The 15,893-nt window shown below is 41.2% G+C and overlaps 1 protein-coding gene across 1 annotated transcript in view; it reads left to right on the forward strand.

The window, feature by feature from the left end:
- The first annotated feature begins 391 nt into the window (after positions 1–391).
- ankrd11 (ankyrin repeat domain 11) overlaps positions 392–15,893 on the forward strand; it is a 103,589-nt gene continuing 88,087 nt past the window's right edge. The window contains exon 1 of the mRNA XM_069657868.1: positions 392–803. The gene's annotated coding sequence lies outside the window, so the exon portion shown is untranslated. The remainder of the gene's footprint in view (positions 804–15,893) is intronic.

The raw sequence follows: 15,893 nt of genomic DNA on the forward strand, positions 1-15,893 counted from the left end.
TACCTTACGCAAGACCCATCAACGTTTACAGATAACCTATGAAAAATCAAAACAATCGTATATATAAAGACTTAGGTTTCTAGAAGTGTAGAAAACGAGTGCACCCACTGCCTGTACTCCATTTCCTTTTCTTAGTCTCCAACTATATAATGGAGTGTGGACTCTAGCGTTTGAAACTGTGAACTGCGACCAGCCACGTTGGAGTCCTGCTCGTGTTTGTGCTGAAGGGAGAGCAGGGTGCTATGCGGATCCAAAATGGCGTCAGTTTCCTCCTGTGCGGAAACGGTATCCGCCTACAGCGCCAGAGCCAATCAGGGAGCCCGTTTCATTCCCAGAGCGTTTCCGTCGCGAGCGTCCATACACCGAAGTCAAAGGCCGCTCGAAAACCGCTCGTACTGGTTGGCGGAGAGGATTAAACCGAAACAAAATATGATCTTTTGATGGTTTACGTTCACCCAAGCAAGCCTACCGTTTTGCAAATGGAGTGTTTAAGGTTCGTAGTTTGTGGTGAAGACGAAATAGCTACGCTGTAAACGAGATTTCGTGGATATTTTATTGTTTTTTTCTGTGGACGTCTGTTTGTTGGTGTGTACGGTTTTAACAAGCTAGCGCGAGCCTCGGTCCTAGTGAGCTGCTTCTGAGCTGCAATGGTCGACGCGAGTTTATGCGTATGTCTTCGGACCAGTCGATACTGATCCGACGGCAACAAATGGGACCATCCAGCATCGGCCGAAAACATCGCGGCATAGACTAAACATTAAAGATTCAGATATCTTATTGAATTTGTGGACATTCAGACTGAGGTAAGTCACATTATTGTTGGTCCTGCATTGCTAACTCGTTTACAACAACAAACTGACTTGCTGCCCCCATGCTTCACTCTGGTTCATGTGTGTTGCGACAAAGGTCAACTTGCAAAATCTAAATTTACTTCGCATTTAAGTTTAATTAAGCATAAAAATGTTTAAACTCTGCTTCATGGTTATTATGATTATGCTTCTGACTCTATTTCCACTGGAAATTCACAAATAATTTTAGCACGCTGCCCTGCTTCTTAAACGAAGCCTTTCTGTGGTTATACTTTTGTATTTATTCATTTTTCTGAAATTGTGAAAATTTTAACAAAAAGGCACTCATGTCTTTTTTCCTACACTGTGGCAACGAAACCTCTTTACTTTTTTAAAAGCCAACTCACTTTAGCAGTGGTTAATACATGCCCATGTGTGATTGGACTAGCACTTTGTGTTGATATTATAAAATCAAACGTAATGATTTGAGTTAGAAACAAGTGCGGCATACACAGATACCATCCATGCACGTATGAGTGTATGCATACCAATAGGGTTACAGATCGTGTGCATGTCTTTTGGAAAGCTTATGTTGTGTACTAAAATGAATTAATGTCTGCAGTTAGTTTTGTTATAGAGTAGTAGCGTATTGTTGTGCTTAAATATGTGCACACTCTCAGGATTAGTACTTTTAAGATCTTATACAACAATTATAATTTATTTTCTATAGGTAATGCAATATTAATACCCATATGTTTACCATTTTTTGTTTACCTAAAGCAGCACTAGTCTTCCTCTTCTGCAGCCAAGTATGCTCAGCTTAATAAATTCCTGTCATGAAGCGCTATGTCTTGTCCATTTGTTAGTCTGTTCCAGCAGTAAAGCAAAACGGATGTGCTACAAGCCTGTCTATTAGGAGAGCAATGAATTAGTTTGTCAGGACCAAAACACTGAAGAGAATTTGTGAAAGTACAGCACAGTGTAACCCAGAGCTACGTGGATTTATCAGAAACTATCTGTTTACAGTTAGCAGACTCACAGTAGGCTGTACAGATTGATTACTGTCACAAAAACCTAAGTTAGGTCAGTGGAGTGCTTGTGTTTCTGTGTTCAAAAACATGCAAAGGAGGGGCACAGCATGGTGGGATTTGAAATTAGCTGTAGAGGAAATAGAATATGGAGGAGAAGCTCTCCACTTTGGTGCAGTACCAATGCTGAGGAAAACACTGCAGTGCCGCTGGTGGTGTTTTCCACCAAGATACTGAGAGTGTTTTAGCTTGTTGGGGCGTTCATGTTGACTACACTGCAGAGGCAGTGATGCATATCTCTGTCTCCCTAGAGCTTATGTAGGTCCTATTTCTCTTTTATAGTTAAACAATCAATTCAAATGCGATCACAGGCCCTATTTTGTTTACATTGTGAGGATTGTGTTGTGTGGAGTTTAAATATAGTAGGCGTTTTTACAGAAATCCTGGCAAATGTTATTTCTTATACCTAACCAGATCTATGTGTTTTTCATTGTCAATGTAAGATAACCATTGCACAGAAGGGAAAGTGAGGTTTTTCTTGAAGTGTAATCATTGTGTCGTGCCATTATTTTGACAGTAGCAGTGATTTGAAAGCACGTTTTTCACAGGGTAGTAATAGAGTGGTTATATTTATGCTATTTTGGAATAACTATTTTTAAATCTTTGTTAGAGTATTACAGTGAGATCAAAAGTAGCCAATATTAAGACAGTGGTGGGGTCTTGTAGTGGTGTGTGTTCCTCAAAACCAGGAAAGATCAAACTGCATGCAGATGTTTACAGACGTTGCAGCACATTTGTTTTGTCTTAGTACCTATATTAAAAAACGTGATTCATACGACTATCTCTGAGAGTCAAAATATACCTTGCCATGAGCGAGAATAGTTACCAGGCTTATTGACACTGCTGAACTGACTATCACATCCGGTTCCCATTAGTGACTGCTTTAGGTTTCTGCCCCTGTTCCCATCAGTAGGACCCAAGAAATAAGCTATGCTCTCGGGCCTGCAACAGGAAATGGAGTTCTGTGAGGTCAGAAAGGTCACAAGCTGTGATTATAGCTTGAGGGTTACAAGTTTTAGTGTAATTACAAGGCAGGCAACATTTCTATGTTTCTGCTCATCTACTGCCTTGCAGTGGCTCTTGTCTCACAACTGGTCAGACTCCATTAATTTCCTTTTTACCCAGATGAAGTAAATTTGTTGACCCGTGTGCAACCTCTTGGTTGCTTGCACATCAGCCCATTGTGACATTACAGTGAGAGAAGTATTGTAGTAAACAAGCCTGACGGCTCTGTTTCTCCTTCTAGATCCTTCAGTCCTTTTATAAGGATTTTTTTGGCCTATGTTATTTTTTAATGGCTGTCATGTATTTTCTGAATCTTACTTAAAGGATGAGCTCAAGAAATACACGAATGAGCAAGAATCACTGAATAACCCACTGTGCACAAACTGAAACTGTAGACGGCAAATAAAAGTAGGAGTGTTTTCAAATCACAAAAAGCATATCAGGGATGATAAACAAGAGAGTGCAGATTCATTGAGCACTGCAGTAGTTGCACAGGAGACATCGTGCTTCAGAATATGACTCTGCATATTAACTTTTCAGCTGCATGGTTTCATATATTCCCATGGCAGCAACACTTTCTCTGCCTATTGTATTCGACTACATGTATTTAATCTTTCACAGTCAGTTTTATTGGAACTGAACCAGATGTTCTTTGTAAACAGGTATTGTATGTGTCCTGACTCACCTTTAATGTGTTTTTGGAGATGCTTTGCTTATAATTTACTCAGGACCATCATCATCTTGTTAAAGGAAATTTTAATACTGCGACCAATCTTTTATCCTTGGCCACATCAGGAGTGAATATTGGTAGCCACCCTGGCAAATGTTTCAAATTTACTGTTGGCCCCTAGTTTGAAAGGACTGCGTCCTTTGTTTGTATTTTATGGCAGATGCCAATGAGTTGATTTATCCTTCAGCTAAATCTGCACAGATATTATTGTTTTGGTTAAGAGTTTTTATGCAAGTTTGAGGTTGTATTAACAAGGTTACAGGGTTTATTTGTGTTTAATCTAGCTGTAGGCTTAACACAACATGCTTGCAAAACTCAGATCAAACTGTCAAGCTCTAAGCTCTGCCGATCCAATATGAATCAAGATTCTGTCACTAAATTAAATATTTCTAGCCACTAATGTTGCGTGACACCCCGTTGCGGTTAATCCAAACATTTAAAAAGTTGTTTACTTTTTCTCTAGCTGACAGGCATCACAAAGCATGAATACAGTCTTCACAAAACGGTATCATGATGGAGCTATTTTGGCATTCATTTGTCCCATTTATTACAACTACATCAAAGTAATGTCTGCTTACTTTGGTGTCATGCACCTATAGTAAGCCAAATTGATAGTGTGTGCCTTGGAGACAGCTGTAGAGGGGCTCTGTAGCTAAGAGAGAACCCAAGTAGTTGGTGTACGTCCAAGAAGTTACGGCACAGATCATAGCTAACAGGTCATCGGAGTGGACTTGGGTCAGTCTTATCTAGTGCTGAAAGCAACAGTAATCGAGACGCATTAGGAGAAGGCAGGGAAACTGTATGATCTCATAGTGCATCAGGATAATTTAATGTACCTAAAACTGACGGCACTGTTTTTCCGACATATCCAGGTGGGGGAATATTCGCATGTTTAGCAACTTCAATTAACACATAGGATCCTGCGAGCAGATACACTTGGGTAACACCGTTGATATGATCACACCACAATACGAGAGTTTGTGTTCAGACCACCATTCTTTCCTACTTGGAATAGACGCACCAAAACTAAGCACTACCAACTCGACCAAACTTACTAAACCACTTAGCATGTTTAGTGGTCCAGTAGTAGGCCCAGATATCTCCTTGTTGTAGGCGGTCTTTGTCTAGCATTAGTCCTGTCAGTTTCATTCAGCTGAAGTTGCACATAATTAAGGCATAGCAGTTATCCGTTCATTGACCAGCACATCGTTTTGCAAAATGTCCTCTCTTTATGATTGTATTTACACAATGTTTTAAACAAGTAACCAACATAATGTGTCATATATACAAGTATCATATTAGTTTGCTCAATATTGCCATGTCTTCTTCTTTCCGTAACATCTCCCATCCAATGTCACAACTCTGTTTCTCCATGGTTGTTTGTATGCTTTAATAGCATGTTTGTTTTTCTTCCCCTAACTGGCATATTTTAAGTAGTGGTCAAATATACTGTTTATGTGGTTAGTTTCTAATTAAGAATCTGACAGAAAACTGCGTTTTGTTGAGATATGACTGGTTGTTAGAGGGTGGCTCTTCCTCTGCTCCTATGCCTTCTTATAACAAGAATTATGTAACATTGAGATGCGTAGGAGGCTGACATAGTACGCAGTACATTGTGCAATTTCTTCCTTGAATACTGCTGTGAAAACTATTTAAGGTTCCATTGGAAGAATATAACTGGATGTTGTGCTACTTGTATTAGCAAAAAGGAGCCTTTAGCCTCAACTCCAGCACCCACTCTGCCTGCCTTCTGTCCATGCTGGCTCTCCCCTCCCCCTCTCGTGCAGAGAGTGTGGTCCATTTAGGTAAACAAGCATGGCTACTCCTGTTTCTTGCCTGTCTTTGTCCGTCCCTGCCTTCCTTTTTCTTCCTCTGCCTTCGCTTCTCTCTCACTCCCCTCTCTTCCTCCCTGTTTGGAGTTGTGTAAATCTTTTATAGCTGCTTTTTTACCAGCACAATCTCTGCGGATACTCAAATGGCATCTGAAGCCCTTTGAAATTCAGCCTAGTCCTTTGCCCCCTCCTCTATCCTTGAAGCGAAATGGAACAAAATGGCGGGCCCCAATCCTGCTGTTTCCTCCAGGGACTGTAGAGCCACATTTCGAGGTTTTGGAGGTCCTGATGGTTGATGGCGTCTTTAACTTGTGTTGGGCTGCGCTTACTTCCTAGCCTTCCGCTGTGCCGCTCTTGATAATATTTTCTCTTCCCTGCATCTCTTGCACATCAAAGGGAGAGGTTCTCCATTCTGGCATGCTGCTGCTTCTCCAGAAATGTGCTTTTTACAGACGTGGCTTTTGATCTTCTGATCAAGGCTTGGAAATGGGATATTTTTTCCTCTTGTTTTTTAGGGAAACTAACTGATATGCTTGAATCTTTATTCAGCTGTAGATTACAGTTACAAATCTTTGACACTGTTACACGGGCTGATGAAAAACTTGCTTAGTTTGCCATAGTGATTCAAAGGATTCCAAATTTGATGGTAAAATAAACGTTTGCTTCTGGCAAGGAGAATAATCAAATGTCAGTTTGAAGACAGAAGGTGTATTAGATTTCTATGAGATTCATGTTAAAGAGTTTTATGAGGGGAATTTGGATTTGCAAACTGACAAATACCTGTGTAGGCCTACAGGGTACAGTTTACACTTTCAGTTTCTTGCGGAATTACCCCTCAGATGCTCAGCTATTATCAGTTTGAATACTCATCTGCAGAGTGAAATTGTTTCCTTATAACAACACATCTGTTAGGTATTTTTATTTCTTAACATATTTGTCATCAGTAGCAGTTTTCTATCGCCATGACATGCTACCATTGAAATATCAGACAGTTAAATCAAGGGTTAATCTTACAAAAGAATATTACCTAACAAGCTTGAGAAAACACCCTGAGTATAGGTAATGGTATTAGGCAAACTGCTGTGTGGCTCAGTCTGGGCAAGCATGAATAAGGGGTGGTGCAACACTGGAAACAACAGTTGGTGTTTTGATTGGATGTGCTGTTGAGCAGGAGACTGCACGGGAGGATGTATTATCCATACGTGGCATTGGAAATGTCCTGAGGTTAGTCGGCCAGGTCTGGGAGCTGTGTGCTGTGTCCCTCTGGGCTCGGCTGTTCTGGTCTGTTCAGCCAGTTGCTGACACACAGGGAGAAATACAAGACAGTTTGCTTACCTGGACTCATTCAGCCGTTTCTATGTGTCATACTTGCAGCCCATTTTTCTTCCCCATTTAAAGCTAAGGTTGCTCTCTTTTTAAACCTCATAATAAGCTTTGTTATAAGGCTGAACACAGTGCACATATCACAATGATATGTCTGTGAAAGAAAGTGAGAGGATAGGATATGTTCTGGTGCTATGTTTCTGTTTATGCTAGCTCATCATTTTATAATACCCCTTTCCAACTTAAATTTAGCATGTTGACATGGTAGGGAAGACCTGCTTATTGATGCCGATTGTCTCTGTTCCCATTGCCAGTGAAGTATACTCCATTCAGTCTCTTTTCTGCTGCGTCACTGTCTGACGTCACAAACGCGCCCGCAACAGGGTTAGTAAACAGTGAAGATGTTACGGTTTTTAGGTCTTTATTGTCTGTTTATCAAACTCGGCGTGACAAATTTGCAACGATGTAAGAGCGCTGCTTGGATGGAGATGGGTGGGATTTGTAGCTGAGATGACAAGGAGTCGCAGAAGTTACCGACGGAGTCATTTGACCATGGTCTGAATGCCGATTGTAGCCTTTCCCATTAAGCAAAAAAGCCGGATGTTAGCGGGTGTTAGTGGGGTTTTTGAACAGTGGGAAAACTGCCTGAGACTGACATAAGAAGCTGATTTAAATCTACATTGGGACATTTTAACCATCTTCTGTCATATTGGTTTAACATAGTGAAATTGTTAGGTGAAGAGCTACAGGTGCTACTTTCAGGTTTGGTTCGTGGTGATTGTGAAAACACCACCAGTACTCAGGGACTTTTACTGAAAGTCCAATCTCTATGAACAGCAAGGAGAGGGAAAAAATATTTAGTGTTAAACAAGGTTTGGTTTCCGTTTGTAGTTCAAGTAGTATTGTCCATTAGTGTTTCTGCAGGCGTCGCTTGTATGCAGGAAAACAAACCAAATGGAGAGCAAAAGAGGCCCTAACACTATCCCTGAACCCATCGTCTTATCATCTGACAATGATGTAGCTTCATATTCAACAGACATATGCATACAAGTGCTGCTAACAATCTGCTTGAAGACGTCTCTCAACTTCAACTACATTGTCATTTGTCACAATGCTAGTTGGATGGTAAACAATTACCAGTGTGCAGAAAAAGTCTTGGCCTCAGCCTTTATCTCTTTCCTACCTACACAAGAAAAGATGGGTGTTAGGTTTTCTGGAAAACAGAAACTTGTTTTTCAGAGAGCAAATTACAGAACTGAAACAATATTGTTCTTTAAGCATTCAAATTAAAGTGGCTGTTGGCTTTGTTTTTTTTCCTCTACTGCGGTTTCAGCTGCATCGTACAAGAACACGTTTTGGAGAAGAATTAGGTCAAGTGAAAGTAAAAGTGATGTATGTGAAAGCAGGTTTGTCTTTACTCCTCCCCATCACAGTACGGCTAGAATAGGATTATCTGTCATGTCCATAACTAATCTTTGTCACCCTGCAATAAAGAAAACATGTCTGGGATTTATTGCTGCTTTGAGAAATAGCTTCATGCTCACAACTGTTCTGCTCAGTGCAAACAGCTGTATGAGTTTCCTTTAAGCCCCCTTGTGCCCGGCCGTCCTCCTCATGTTGGATGAGCTATAAGCTGAGACAGGGGGTAAGGGTGTGAGGACAAAGTGCTGGGTGGGGGAGGGTCGAGGTGGTGTGGCCTGGCTGAATCTCAATCACCAAGGCCCTTCAGCAGGGCTGGCCTTTTGATGGGCCAGCTGCAGCCATTCATCCACCCATTTACATTGAAATGCAACAACAGGAAGGGGGGAGGGGCCGACTGTGGGGAGATGGGCCTCTGCGCCTGTGCGGGTGGGATGTGAATGAAAAGCAAAGGCATACCTAAATACCAAAGAGATGAGGTCCGTCAGTCGGGGCCCATGCCCCTGCTCACCAATACATGCAGCCATACTTTGTCTCCCCCCAGCATGCCGTGGGGCAGTATACTTAACACAAAGGGTCTAAGCACCCTTTTTGACCACTACATGCATTTTCACCACTCAGCTCTTTTCTGTCTTTACAGCAGGGGTGGTGGCTATAAAGAGGTTGTGATTCATCCCACTGTCCGCTTTAACAGCTCTCTCCTGTTACACCTATTGTCGATGCTGCTGTTTGTACTTTGCCGTCTTCACATTTTGTGGGTAATTGCCTTCAGACAGATGATTTACTCATGTGAATTCTTTATAAAGGCTTATTTGTGAATCCTGCATAGGCTGCAGAGTTTCAAGCTCTTGCTCCTGGCCCACTGTAATGGAGGTCATATTGTGCTATTGGCTGGTAGAAGAAGCTTGTTCTGTAACTCATTAGGGGGTTCAGACACAAACTGTAGCTCAGACAAATGAGGCCAGTGTGTCATTTTTCGGAGTTCATCCAGCTTTCCAGGATAACTTGGGTGTCCTCGGAGGTGTGCATCTGACATTGATTGAAAAGCATCTTGGGAAATATGTTAAAGACTTTCTCAGACCAGCAGTAGCACAACAACACAACCTTAGCCTTACCATTCATTTCATTAGACTACTTTGCCATAAACTACCTCCATGAACACTCTCAAGGACTCCTCCTAGAGAGAGTGTGGTGAGAGAACTGCAACACATTGTTGTCGTCCCTTATGCCCCTATCTGCTATCCAACAGCAGGAAAGTGTTAATAATAACTTTAACAATGGTTCTGTTCTGTTCAGATGCCTGAGAAAGCCATGACAGGAAGTCAGCATGCGCACAACCAGGACCATGAAATTAAAGCAGCTAAATGGAATACAGCCATCATTAATGCTACTATTAACACCTGTGCTTTTCCTACTGTTGTATGTAAAAATGTCTGCTGTGAAAAGGGCCTATTGTTGTGTGACTGTCTTGCTAGCTTTAGCTACGTGCTTAGGCAGTAAGTCTGCACGATAAATCATATTCTCATCTTCGCAATAAGAAAGGGCCATACATTTACACCCAGCGTTGGCACATTTGCACTAGATAGATGGGCCATGCATTAAATCCATTTGAACAGTCGGATTGAATCAAGGAAAGACGACAGAAAACTGCTACTCTTTTCTACACAGCGGCAAAAGATGTTTTCCCACCATTCTGCCTCAGTGTTTTTTACGTTAAAGACGAGACGCAACAGAGGCTCAGCAGTCCCGCCTTCAACTGGCGGTGTAAAAGGGGCTTCAGATTAGTTGGAGTTGTTTGGTTGTAACTGCGAGGTTAGCTAGGACGCTGGCTAAGGAAGGAGAGAAGAAGCAAATGTGGCAAAATTGTATTTTTTGTATCACCTTCAGTTTGTATGACCCTATACTGTCATAGCAATTTTGAACAGAGTTACTGATTTCCCTCACAGCATGTGGGCCTAAATGACAGGCAGGTAGGTCATCTGGTCATTTCCTGTAACATTAATTGAAAGGACGGGCTCATTTGCCACAAGTACAAATATTTTGCTCCTGTTTTTTATGCTGATGGGCTGTTAAGAGAATTTCAACAAATATAACAAATGATTCTAAAATAAATTGCCTGTGTTCATGTACAAATCACATGTACATTTGAAGTGTAAAAATAATCCAAGCGTATGTGATGAACTTTCAAGTTAGGAGAAGATCGTTATAAATGGCACAAGAAGCAAGATGGCAAGACATAAGGTGTTACTAATTTTAGCTCACCCACTTTCCTTGTTTTCTTCACTGCTGTAGCTTGTCACACCACTGCTCTGTTAATACAGTTTGATGCTTCTTTTGCGTTTGCTGTAAAGTGTGAAACTGGATGAGATAATCCTATTTGTCAAACATACCAAGTGACTGTACACCTGAATGTTTCTGAATCTTTAAAGGACGACTGGTTTGAACAGCTTGCCGGTTTCCTATTTCTATCCAGTAAAGGGTATGTGTAAATGTGTTTTCTCTGACTGCAGTCAGTAATGTTGTGTGTTACATGGAGTATGTATATAATTCAACTGACTAGCAATATGATAAGGAAAGTGGTCCTGTATAACCCAGCCTTCAATTTGTTTTGTTTCAGTTGTTGACAAACATGAATTATAACCATTTTGAGTCATTGTTTACAGTCATGTTGCAATTTGACACCATCGCTGTGAGCAACTACATATTTTTTCACAGTTTGGCTTTTTCATTTGACAATTTTCTGATACAAACACAAAATGAACAGTACAAAAAATAATGCCATGAAGGATTTTAAACTTCACTTTGTCAAGAAGTTTCCTGCTCAGTCACAGAGCTGGCGAGAAATAAAATGTCTTGACTCTTATTTTGGTGCAGGGACAGGAATTAGCGCTCGTGCTTAACCAGAGCAGTCAGCAGTGAGTGGAAAATCACATCATCTCCAGTCAGCCTGCACAGGGACTTTCCCTCCTGAATATGTGGCAACACAGAGCCCTTCTTAAAGCTACAGGCCTGAGTGTGTTTGGCCTTGTAACGAGGCTTGTGCATCCGCATTGTATCCCTGTGTCACATTGCAGAGACACTCCACTCAGTTATTTGTTTTGCCAAGAAAGGAAGCGGTCTAAATGAGAAGTGGAAAATAGGAGAACAGGAAATACAGAAGACATTTTAAGTTGGCCTGGAGCTACCAATAATCTGTCCAGCATTTCACTGTGTTTGTCTGCCAAGGCTGGGAATAGTCACTGATCTGTGATTGGATGACTACAGATAACCAGACACTGATCTTTGAAGTTTCTTTTGATACTAGAACCTTCCTCCCTATAAATACACTGCCTTGTTTTTGTGCCCATCTTTGTGTTTGTGCGAGTGTGTATGGTTGCGTGTGTGCCTGTGTCACTCATACTCCCTGCAGTGAATCTTTTTATAGAAACAGCAGCCAGCAGTGTAATCTCTGGTGTGGATGTAGGACAGTCTTTTATTCCTTCACATTACTTATGCAAAGCCAGTTCTCACCCGCAATCACTGCATAGTTTGAACGTACGGTTTTATTAGAAAAAGGTGAGCAGTTACAGAATCATGCACATGTACTACAAATTGTGTTTACGTTATGTCATTGCTGTTCTTTTTCCTCATTTTCCATCATTTTGTTTTTTGTTTATATTTTGAAGAGATTTCCCCGAGCATTGAGGTACCATATCGTAATTTTTCATTCATTAAAGTTATAATATTGGGGGGTACACTTCCCTCATATCCAGACGTCCACGGTTGGCTCCCTTTGTAACAGTTGTGACTCTTGATTTGCAGACGGTCGCTTTCCTTTTTAGACAGTTTGCCTTCATTTGAGTGTCGAATTAGTTTCTTTTTCTTTGGATTTTTACTTGTTTTTGAAGTTTTATTTGTAGTCATCTGTCTTTAGTTTTTTGTTTGGCCAAAGAAGATTACTAGTGGTGTAAAGAATCGCAGTTGACGCGTGATCCATCTGGATTCCCCCCTCGCGGTTCGGCACGCAGGTGATTCGCAGACCGAAGTATATTTAACATCAGACTGTTAAATTATGGTGTCACTTCTGCTAAATCCCTATGCGAAGTTACAATGAAAAGAGACAACATTATGTGATGTGTTCTACTGTGATGTACAGTTATAAGAGGTGTGGACTTGATGTAGAGTGATGCGGAAGTTGATGATGATGCATCGATGCAGTGACAGAATGTAAAGATTTGCAGTGCTAGCTTCACCGCGGTGCTTCACATAGCACTGCAAATAGGAGCGCATAAGACCACAGAGGTCTGCTTTATAACTGTAAATCACCCCAGGGCTTGTCTTAATATTGGTATGCAAGGTGTGCATGTATCAGTGCAGTGTCTGCTTTGTATGCTTCCACATTTCTACTTTCACTCTAACCGTGAAAGTACCAGCTGTTGGATGCTTGTCATAACAATTGGTCACTTAAGGTGCTTTTCTACCAAAAGTACCAGGAACTTCTAAAGTCTAAAGTCCTGGAAGGACAATGCAAATCAGGCCAATGATGTATGAAGAAACTGTAAAAGTAACTGCACTACACCGGTAATGCACCTTTTAAGCTGGATTGCCAACCGCCATTAAAACTCAGAGAAGAAGAAGGTATCAACTGTGTACAACACTACAGTTAGCCTGTTAGCATGGAGGAGATTCAACTTGTGCTATGTTTGATCGTGCTTTATTGCATTGCAAATGGATTGAGCACCAAAGCTCGCATCTCCTACTTCCTGTTGGCACACACAACCTCTCACCGCGTGTGTGCTGTGGTAGTAAACACTCTGTGGCACGTCCGCTCCGTGAACCGTCAGTTCATGTAGTTCAGAGTGTTTACCGCAGCACACGTACGGTATGAGGTTGTGTGTACTGCGGGACGCAGGAGACGTGAGTTTTCTTTTCATAACGTTACTGTCATGGTGCAGATCATGCTGATTAAACTTAGATTTGAACACCATCAGAAACGGTTGATGACATACCGTATAAATAACACAACAGCAGCCCACAGGTCTATTCGTATTTATTTTATAAGGAAACGTGTCGCTCCACCTGAACTATCCCTACTTTTTTATAAGGGTGTCTTAAGTAAAAGGGGGTTCCCAAATAAGTCCCAAATAATAAGAAATCTGATTAGTAGTTTATATGGACATCAAAACACTGCATTAATCTGGTATAATTTCCTGTATTATTTAATTTCGCAATAAATATCGCAGAACAAACAAAAAGATATTTATATGTATTTTTTTCCCCAATATTGTGCAGCCCTAGTGGGTGAAATAAAAGGCTGATCGTTTCGACCAATCAGAAACGATCAGCACTGCAGGCCCTGCCCTGAAAGTTCCTGGACCTTTGGAAAGTACTACCCCCTTAGCAGGGACTTTTCAGGGGGAAAACTTTTTTGACCCTGGTTCCTGCTGTGAAAGCGCACAGAGTTCCTCAAAAGATTCCTAGTTCCTGGGGAGAGTTCCTGCTGCTGAAAAGCATCTTTAGTAACTGATTATGTATTTGTTAACCCACCGGTAATACACAAACTGTGTTTCATAGCACAGTGCTGGGTCCAAAAGCTGAAGACCTAAACTCAAAATGAAATATCAACTCTACCTGAATTAATAATTGAAATATTAGCAATGTCAAGTTATAAAGAAAAGTGAGGATCCAATACATTGTATAGTTGAATGGAGATGTATCATGCTGTCAGAATAACCCGAGTCCGCTGTCAGAATGTATTATATTCATGCTCCATGTTGCTCCAACATTGGTATAACAAAAACAATGTCATAAATTGGATGGCGTCTGACTTTTAAGTCTTGGATATTAGAGTCTTACCATTTGAGTGGTCCAAATGATAAAAGACAGATCCTGTCTTCCTTTGCAGAAGGGTTAAGAATTTCAATCTATTTCAAGCTACAGCTGTTCTATTATAAATTATATCTAATTAATTATTTAGTAATCAAAGGCTAAATTTGGAGTAGTTGGCTGAAACTCGACAGTGTTTGGGGTCCTTCAATATAAAAAGGAGTAAAATAAATTGTCCTTTGACTTTTCCTTGGCAAGACCACCTTGCATACTTCTTCTGCATGTTGATGTATGCACGTGTGGTTATGATCTACACGTTCTACACATACCTATTTTGCACAGCCACATACACATGCTCATAGTACTAATGTTCATCGTGTTGAATTTTATCACATCACCCTCTGTGATTCTTGGACGGATCATATCATCCCCTGAACTGGGCCCTGCCGTGCACTGTTTTGCTGCTCTCTCACACACTTGGCGCCTTGTCCTCTCTTATAACACCTCTGTTCGCTCTGCTATTTTTCTCACACTTCTATCTCCTTTCTTTTTATTTCATCGCCCAGCAGTACGATCTCATACTGCATCCTCACATGGTCCTCTCTCCCCCTCTCTCTCTCTCTCTCTCTGACAGTCTCCTCCCCCATCTCCACCTCTCTGCAGTAGCCTTGGTTCCTCAGGAAGCACTGCTCGCAGGAAGCTTAGGGCGTTGGATTTAACTGTTTGCCTTGTTTCCTCCTTTGTAAAAGTCATAGTAAACCTTATGCAAGCACTGGCAACATTGATGTGATTTCCCAATTTTTGTCTGCTGCATTTTGTGTTAAGTATGGCACAATAATGTCATTGGCAAGGCTTTTATTATGCACTAAATGTAAATATGCATATTTGAGGGGGAAAGTTTTTCCCTGCAGGTAGATTCTGATGTGTAATCCTGAGATTTGACACAAGAGCCCATTAATTTTTCAAATCAAGATTTTTGAACCTGACTGTATTGAACTCATATAAATCATTCTTCTCTGTCAAAGCGAACATTAGTGGTTAATTCAAAGAACAGAAATGTTTGCGTCTGGTAGGTTTAAGAGTTGCCAGTTGTCTTTCTCATCAACATTTTCCTGCTCATCAGTACGCATGAAGAACGTTTTACAATGCTCAGAGCACCATGGCTCTTTTCTGTCTTCATGCCCATCTCTTGTTTTTGTTCAAACTAAATTATTTACCTCACGCTCAACTTGGAGGTAAATGTGTAGAGAGGTTTGTGTCTTGTGAAACTGAGATTCTGCATCATTGCGTCATTATACTGCCTCTACTAATCTGTCTTATTTAAATTTTGGGGGGATTTACACATCTTGTAGATATTTCTAATTAATAGCCATTGTCCGGAGAGCTGTATGTTCACATGGCTGCAGTCACACCTCCACAGAGGAGAGCGTGGAGAGCAGTCGATTGCTTTTCATCTGAGAGATCAAACCCTCTGCAGCAGACCCTTGTGTGTGTTTTTTTCCTTCCCTCTCCTAGTACACTTATACTGCGTGGGTGTGCGTATGTTCATAGTATGCAGCTTTCATTGGCAATTAGTGTTCATAGTAGTCGCTCCAGTATTCTCTGATAGCCTCAGGTGTTGTCATAGCATGCGTCTTGTCAGCAAAACTCCTACATAGGGTTGTTTTGTCTTAACATAAATATCTACAGATGTCTGTAGCAGCATCCCCACTCTATGCTTTGCAGTGCTTTCAGTCTGCTGTAATTCACACACACCCTGCACAGGCGTGTAGACAGATTTCCAATGAGGACAGAATGAGTGTTTGTCAGTGCCCCTCTTTTCCGTTTCGACAGGCTCAAGCCACACACACTGTCAGCCCTGCAGAATACAGTACGAGGCAGGTCTGTAATGGCCCCTTGTCCA

The sequence above is a fragment of the Semicossyphus pulcher genome, unplaced genomic scaffold (genome assembly GCF_022749685.1).
Source record: "Semicossyphus pulcher isolate SPU_LCO1_2020_fin unplaced genomic scaffold, fSemPul1.0.p SCAF_1, whole genome shotgun sequence".
Taxonomy (NCBI): Eukaryota; Metazoa; Chordata; class Actinopteri; order Labriformes; family Labridae; genus Semicossyphus; species Semicossyphus pulcher.